This window comes from Octodon degus, unplaced genomic scaffold, assembly GCF_000260255.1.
Source record: "Octodon degus isolate 3935 unplaced genomic scaffold, OctDeg1.0 scaffold00266, whole genome shotgun sequence".
Classification (NCBI taxonomy): domain Eukaryota; kingdom Metazoa; phylum Chordata; class Mammalia; order Rodentia; family Octodontidae; genus Octodon; species Octodon degus.
This window is the reverse complement of record NW_004524842.1, coordinates 683202-691017: the sequence shown is the minus strand read 5'-3', so window position 1 is coordinate 691017 and position 7816 is coordinate 683202. Positions and strand designations below refer to the sequence as shown.

Here is a 7816-nt window from a genome sequence, read left to right as displayed (position 1 = left end):
GTGCTCTCCAAGTGGTTGCAAATGAGTGGACTTGGGTTCAGTGATGGGGGCCTGACCATCCAAATACAACATGAAAAATACCTCTTAATAAGACTCTCCCTCCCTCTTTTGTGCCAGGGATTGAGCTTGCGACCCTGCGCTTACCAGGCAGATTTGGCGATCTGTTGACTTGGCACATATTCATATGATGATACATCCGTAAAGCCCCAAAATATCTTAGTTATTCTTAACCTGGTGTCCTCAGCACTTATGCTGAGCTGCGTCCTTGGCCCAACCCTACAGTTTTTGTGCCTCTGTTATGGTTTGCATCTGGGTGTCCCCTGAAAGCTTCATGTAGTCACTGGGGCAGACTTCTAGAGGTTGTGATTAATTCGTGACCCAATGCTGGGATTATGGGTGTGAGTGCTACACCCACCCTGGGGCAGAGAGCCTGAATGCAATATAAGGGACAGAGACTTGCTCCCTGCCTCTGCCGCTGCTGCCACAGCACCTGCCTTTTTGCTCTTGCTGTGTTGCTGTTTTCCACTGCCATGAACTTCTGCCCTCTGCCATGTGCCACTCCACCTTGCAGCCAGCTGAATATGGACTGTAACCGCCACAAACTGTGAACTAAATAAACCCTTCCTTCCTTAATTTTGGGTGTCAGGTATTTTGTCCCAGTAACAAGATAAAAGCCTCTCAGCAACTATAAAAAACAGAAGACAACTGCCCAGGGCCCGTCAGATCCTCCTCTGACCCAGAGCCCAGGCCTAGAGTGAGTGAGACCACCCAGAGCTCATAGGCTCTTCATTCAAGCCAAAGCCCATGCTTGGCATGTGAGTGGAACTTCCTCCAACAGATCCTGTGTGAAACCCTGTAGCAGAACTCTCTGCAGAGAGGCTAGAGATAAGAGCCACCCAGCTGATCCAGGAGCAGAACATCTTGCAACTGTGACACATTGGGTTCACCTCCAAGGGATACAGCAGGAAAAAGTGGAGCACAGAAGCTAGACCCAAACCATACCCACCTGGATGAGTTTAAATTTGGCAGATCCAGACCTGGGCTAAAATAATAACTCTATCTAATCTCTACACCAAAGAACAGAAGACAGTGCTAAACAAAATGAAAAAGAGAAGGAGCAGAATGCATTCTCAGGCCCCAAGCCCAACCAGAACAAATGCAGGAAACAATAGCATAGAAGAAACTGGAAATCACACTCCTGCAATCTATGAAATAATAGTCTCTGAAGTAAAGAAACACCTGCAGAAAGGTATAGAGGAAATCATATCAGAAATAATTTCTGAAGTAAAAAAAGAAATGATAACTATAATGAAAGAAGTACTAAGTACCTCTAAAGAGGATACTGATAAAAAAAAATAGAGGAGAATAGAAAAATGATGGAATCCTTGAATGAGCAATATAGGAAAGAAATAGAAGGCATGAAGCAGATTCAAAGTACTATATAGGAAATTAGACCCTTAATTACAAACTAGCAAAAGCATTTCAATGAAAGTGAAAATAGACTTTCAGACCTTGAAACTAGTTGTGACTAGTGAAAAGGTAAGAAAAGATCTCTTAAAAACAACTGGGATGCAGGAAAAAATAATTTAACATCTGCAAGATAATGTAAAGGTGAACAAATTAAGACTAATAGGCACCAATGAGAAAGGAGTCAATACAAGTTATATAAAAAGAATATGGACAGAAGTAATAGCAGAAAACTTCCCAAATATGGGGAAACAATATGACATTCAGGTAACCAAAGCATATAGAACTCTAAATAACATCAACCCAATTAAAACCACACCCAGACATATAATAATCAAGATCCCAGAAATTCAGCACAGGAAGAGTATACTAAAATCTGCTAGAGAAAAGAAGCATCATATTTAAAGGAAAACCCATCAGAATAATGGCAGTTTTCTCTTCACAGACCATTAAGTCAAGAAGAGCATGTAGCACAGTACTACAAGTCTTACAAGAAAAAAACATTCTAAATCAGACTGATACGCCCTGCAAAACTCTTTCAAGTATAATGAAGAAGTGAAATACTTCCATGACAAAGAACAACTAAAGAATTTCATGATGACAAAGCCAAGTCAGGGACGGGAGGGGGGAGTCTGCCAGTTAGCTCAGTTGTTTAAGCGCCTGCAAATGCAATCAGGCACAGGATACTCAGGTTCAATCCCCACCTCCACCTGCCTTACCAGACCTGCCCTTAAGGCAGCCTGAGCCAAAAAAAAAATCCTTCTCAATGTTTAGGGCCGGGGAGATAGCTCAGTAGAATTAGCACCTGCCTGGCAAATGCAGAGTCCTGAGTTCAATCCCTGGTACTGCAGAAAAAAGCCTAGCCTATACATACTATTTAAAAGATTCTAGAGAAGGATCAAAATGACCACAACTCCATGAATGAGAATAGGAAGAACCCACCAAATAGAGCAAACAATTAAACACAGGAAAAAAAGAGGTATATAACAGCAGTCTTTCAATTATTTTTTTTGTATACAGCAGCAAAATATTCCCATCAGCATACTCTACAAATGCACTTCTCCAGCACCCTGTGGGTCATGATTCTGTCTGGGTCTACAGGGTGGATATCAAGGAAATAGAAGTAGCTCAGTCCCACGAGTGACACCTGGCCACCAGTAAGCGTCATGGACACTGTCCACGTCAACCACATACTACAACTTTGTGCAATGTCTTATCCCCAAACTGTTAGAAGTACTGGTCATATATTTGCCACTCCAGTATTTATGTTATGTTTTATCCTTAGTAAATCTTTGCTACCATAAAATTCTTTTCTTAGTTGATATTTTTACATATACTAAGCTATTCAAATACTATGTGAGTACTCTGAATTGATCACAGATTCATACATATGATATACAACATTTTGGCCTCTTAGTTGGACTCATGATTTAATTTCAATTTTGGAATGTTGTTTTGAAATATTTAATTTTTAATTAATTAAGATTTAATTAATTTTCTGAAAATTGTTTAATCTTAATTTTTCTTTTAAGATTTATACTGTATCTTTGACTTATAATCTACTTATATGACATGGTGTGATATTTTCTCCTAGTATAAGAAACTTTAAAAAGTCTAGTTCCATTTTTCATTGATTTTATATCACTTCTTCCTTGTATTTTACACACACAAAAAAATACGTACATAACCTGACATAAGATTGATACTGTTTTTTAGAAATCTTCAATGACCTTTTAAATGGGTTCATCTAACATATTTTACATAGTCTTGCAAAAAATAAAAAAGAAGATTAAAAATGTGCAGGGGAGGGATCATTACTTTTTTCAATATTATATTTACTTTTTATTTTTTCATTCTGGGAATTGAACTCAGGACCTCGCACTTGCCAGACAGGTGCTTATGTTACTGAGCTGTCTCCCCATCCCTCAATATTATATTTATAAATATCAGGAAAAACTAAGCCATAAGATTATAAAAAAATTATTATACAAAAGTCAATAGCTTTTGTAGAAACAACTGCCTAGCAAAAAATATAATGGAGAAAAAAGATCATTTAGAATTATAATTCAAAAGAAAAAGCCTGGAAAAAGCTTAACAAGCATTGTTCAAGATCAAATGAAGCAAGCTAAGTAATCATCTAAAAAAAAATAAGCAGAAAGACAGTTCCTCATTTTGGGCAGAGACTTCTTATTACAATGTCTATTTTCTTGCATTAATCTACAAATTTAACTTGATTGATACCAATAGCAGGGACTTCTTGAAGCATAACACTAAATCCAGAAGTCATTAAGAAAAATCTAACAATGTAAAATTTTAAACATCCTATGACAAAGTTAAAAGCAAGCAATAAAGAAGGAACAATATTTCTAGAAATATAAAGGGGAATTCATTTCTTTGTTTTAAAGGGTTTTTAAAGTACACAATCTACAGGGTCTCACTACACAGATCAGACTTGTAGTGATTCGGTTTTCAGCCTCCCAAGAGCTGGGATTAAAGGCGCATAACACCACATCCCATCTCAATTGCTGGCTCAGCATGTCCTAGGGGCAGGGCCAGAACATCAGACCTGGGATCAAACCCCTAGCCCCTGTGTCTGCCTAAGCAGGCGCATTAATCTACTGAGCTATCAAGCTGGCCCAGGAATTCGTTTCTATTACAAAGAGTTCTAAACAAATCAATTGGAAAAAGTTAAAAGTTAAAAAATAGTGAAAAACATTACAAGGAAAAATGCAACTGACTTTTGACCACATGAAAAAATATTTGTTTTGGGTTGGCAAGATAGCTCAGTGGTCTAAAACACCTGCTTAGGCAAGCTTAGGCAAGCATACAGGGACCACGGTTCGATCCCCAGCACCACATGCCATGCCAGCCCCGCCCCCAGGGTGGGCTGAGCTGACCATAAAAAAAAAAAAAATAAGAAAGAAAGAAATAAAGGAAACATTTAAAAAATATATTGGTTTTGCTCATATTTAAAGAAATGTAGATTAAAATTATAAACAAATTCTTTTCCTACTGGTTTGGCATAGAGTAGTAAGTTTGGTAATGCTTTAACTAGGGAAATAAATACACACTCCTCTGCTCTATTCCTGGAAGTCCCAAACAGTTCAACCTTTTTGTATGACAATTTGGCAATAGCTATCAAGATTTTAAATTCCACTTCTAAAACTATAAATAATTATAAATAGTACATACAGAGAAGTCCATTAATTACATTAATTATGTAGCAAAAGAAAAAATCAAACACACACCAATAGGAAACTATAAATTCTGACATATACATAAAATGGAATATAACAATTAAGAAAAATAAGTTATACCTATGTGTACTAATATAGGATAATTTCCAACATGTTAAGTACAAAAGGAAAGATGTAGTAAAGTACTATAATGTGTTATAATTTATCTTTCTCAAAAACATAAAATATAAATATATATCTGTATTTACAGTACATTGGCATTTTCAAATTAGGTGGCAACCTATTAGTAGTTACAAAGTCAATTTAATGGATTGCACAAATACTCATTAATGTTTGTGCTTTCTTTTGAAATTGTCCTGTTTTATTGAAATATTGATTGAAAATTCAATATCAATTTCACAGTATTTTTCATTAGAGGTAAGCATTGTTTCATGAAAATTTTGCCACAGTTATATAATTGCACAGTGAATTGTGATTGGAAATGTATGTGTTGCCCTGGGATATAGACAAAAATGTTTGAAAAACACTGGTCATAACTATCTTTGGAGAGACAACCCTTTGGGAATTGAAATAGGGTCCGAAGTGGACAGTAGAGTGTGACCTCGTGTCTTTGTACTATTTCCATTACCTATTCAAAAGTAATTTTTTAAGAAGAGGAGAATAAGGGAGGGAATTAATTAGGGGATGATTAAGGTACATTATATACAAATCTGCCAAAATCAAGCCCATCAATTTGTATAACCAGTATGTACTCATAAAAAATGTGGGAAGAAACAACAAATAGAAGAAAAAAGTTAAAGAATGAGATAAAAATGTTAAAATTAAGTATTTTATTGATGCAAGCCCTCAGTTTTATATACTGCCACTATTATACCACCTTCCACATCTATTTTCTTTTAACGAAATTATCAGAATTATTTTCCAAATCACTTTTTTAACAAAATTGGCTTCATTAGTCAAGTGTTAGCCGTATCAGAAGACTAGTTATTATTTCTGCCACCAGGAAGCTTCCTTCGCCGTTCCTTGGAGCAAGCCTAGTTTTTGTGGATCCAGCTTTGCGTAGCTAATTTGTACCATGTGGATCCCGACCAGCATGCCATGAGTTGTTTTAGTTGCTGTCAGTTTTATTTTGTGTTGATTATTCCAACCACAGACACTCAATACGACTTGGCTAATGTGTCTCTTCTCTAACCCACAACAAAACTACGAATGCTTTTCCTGAGACATTCCAGGCTCCCTCCATGGTCCAGGAGTGGTCTGCTGGATTTTTAAGCCATGTGTATGTGTGTGTGTGTGTGTGTGTGTTTCTAAGCACTTGTTTTTCACTGTTCAAGGTTTATTTGGTATTGTAGTTGGTGTGACACTGGGTTGTACTGTTCACAGGTAGATCTCTTCTTTTTACATTATACAGCAATATAATATATATATATATATATATATATATATATATATATATATATATATCACAAAATAAAGTCCTTTAAAACATTTATACACAAGATATGCAATGCTGGATTTGTACACTGGATCCCAGGCTGTGACCAACTGAAGAAAGGTCAGACAAGGCTTGGTGGGTGAAGCTGTGTAACAGAGGAACACACATCTGCCTGAAGAGTAAGGAGCCTACTCAGTGAGGTGTCTCAGATGCTGGGCTACTTCATACTAACCAGGACTATGAGTGCAGCAGCACCCAACATCAGGACAGACCTGTGGGGTTTTGTGGACCATTTCTACTTCTAACTTTCTGAAACTGATGTTTTCCCCAGGCCATCTTAATAGTATACATCAGATAAAAAGGACAATTGGAACAACTCCAACTAAATCCTCCTGTAACCTAGACAGTGATGTAGTGACAATGGAAGCTCTTAAAACTGCAGCTCTTTCTGGATCGACCATAGAGTATCCACACTCTTCTTCAAACGTGCCTCTTCTTCCTCAGGAGTCACAGTCACCTTCACAACACAAGGGACACTAAGGAAGACATCATCCTTGATTCCATAGGGCCCCTTAGTCATGGTAGAAATTGGATGCACCCTCCTAAGATTTTTCATTATACTTTCTGCCAAGTCTGCCACCAATAGTCCAATAGCCCCAGATGTGTAAGTTTGATCACTTCATAAGCACTGTCAATGACCTGGTTGTGAACCTCTTTCCAATGCTCCTTATCCCCATCAGTTCCTAACTCAGGGTGCAGATTCTTCAGGGTGATACCAGCAACATTCACACCACTCCATACAGGGACGCTGGAGTCTCCATGCTCCCTGAGGATCCAGCCGTGGCAGCTCAGTGGGTGCATGCCCAGCCTTTCTCCCGTCAGGTTGTAGAGCTGGGCTGAATCCAGGTTGCAACCACTGCCAATAGCACAGTTCTTGGGAAAGCCGCTTATCTTCCCAGCCACATGGGTCAAGATATCCACTGGGTTGGACACAACAAGCAACTTGCAGTTGGGACTGTACTTTACAACATTAGGAATGATGAACATGAAGCTGTTCACATTATGCTGCACCAAATTAAGACAGCTCTCTCCTCTTGCTAACATGCTCCAGTGGTGACAATAACCAGCTTGGAGTTTGCAGCTATGTTATAGTCTTTGCCAGGGAAAATTTCTGGTGTTCAAAGGAAAAACTTGCCGTGTTGGAGATCCATCATCTCTCCCTTCAATTTGTCTTCCACGACATCAACAAGAGCAAGTTCATCTGCCAGGTCCTTCATAAAGATACTGATGGCACAGGCCATGCCAACAGCACCAACCCCAACAACTGTGATCTTATTCTGGGGCAGCTCTTCCTCCCTAAGGAGATTCACAATCCACTGATCCTTGAGACTGGCCATCTTGGACTCAGAACTGAAAGGAACTGGGAATGCACGTGGGGCAGGCGTCAGGGTGCATGCTTCTCAGATCTGGACTTGGTGGTGGCAGCTCCAGAACCTGAGCACTTTAAATAATGTTAAATGCAAGCCCATGAGACAGCTCAGTGGACTAAGCACCTGCTTGGGCAAGTGCAGGGACCAGGGTTTGATCCCTGGTCCCACATACTGTGCCAGTCCTGCTTTGGGGGAGGGCTGAGCCAGTGACAGAGTTCATGTGTGGTGACGCACACTTGTAATCCCAGAGGGAGGCTGAAAACAGGAGTATCACTATGAGTCTGAGC

At 38.8% G+C, this 7816-nt stretch overlaps 1 pseudogene; it reads right to left on the bottom strand.

Annotated features, from left to right (window-relative positions):
* Window positions 1-6529: 6529 nt before the first annotated feature.
* On the bottom strand, window positions 6530-7511 carry LOC101563386 (annotated as a pseudogene).
* Between the last annotated feature and the right edge of the window lie 305 nt (window positions 7512-7816).